The sequence below is a fragment of the Sphaeroforma arctica genome (assembly GCF_001186125.1).
Source record: "Sphaeroforma arctica JP610 unplaced genomic scaffold supercont1.214, whole genome shotgun sequence".
Taxonomy (NCBI): Eukaryota; class Ichthyosporea; order Ichthyophonida; genus Sphaeroforma; species Sphaeroforma arctica.
In genome coordinates, this window is record NW_014040344.1 from 100,602 (window position 1) to 101,301 (window position 700).

The window sequence follows — 700 nt, forward strand, 5'->3', positions numbered from 1 at the left end:
AATTTGTATTCAGTACTCCGAGGTTCAAGATATCACAAAATTCGATATGACACTACATTGAATGAAGAGACATGTCATGCTGAGGGCCAGCACAATATCTTGCGTGCCATAAATAGAAATAATTAGTTAAATAAAGGGGCATTGCAAGTCACATCTGGTAGCTGTCAGGAAAGCATTTGAGCCATGCGTACACAACAAACAATGAATTCGAATAGCATTTAAGTCATGGAATCCTGTTGTTTGTAAATATTTCTCTCCGAAGCTTCAGACATCCACATGATCGCTTGACTACAATGATAATGTATTGATACCGCATCCAGCCTTGTCTGGTCGTGTGACCGATTGCTTCTGCATATTGTCTGTTTGGTTCGAATTGCTTTTGCGAACTTGGATGATTGTCATTTCATTTGAAAAGGTTACATTGCAAGGGTGTATTCTAAAGTTTCTATAGTCTACTCTCACCGACATGAACAATGCTCACGCTGCATATAGTTGATAATAATATATTGGGTGATGTTTGGTTTAAAACAGATATCACTTCAATAGTTTCGGATTAAAAGTCGATACAGAGGCAGCGTTCAGTACGAAAGTGTACGAGATCTTCACAAAGTATGTATGGGCTCAGGGAAGGTCCATATAAGAGTTAGGTAAATGGTGTCCCAGTAAATTTGCTCGAATAGTACCCGCGATAACAACAGAT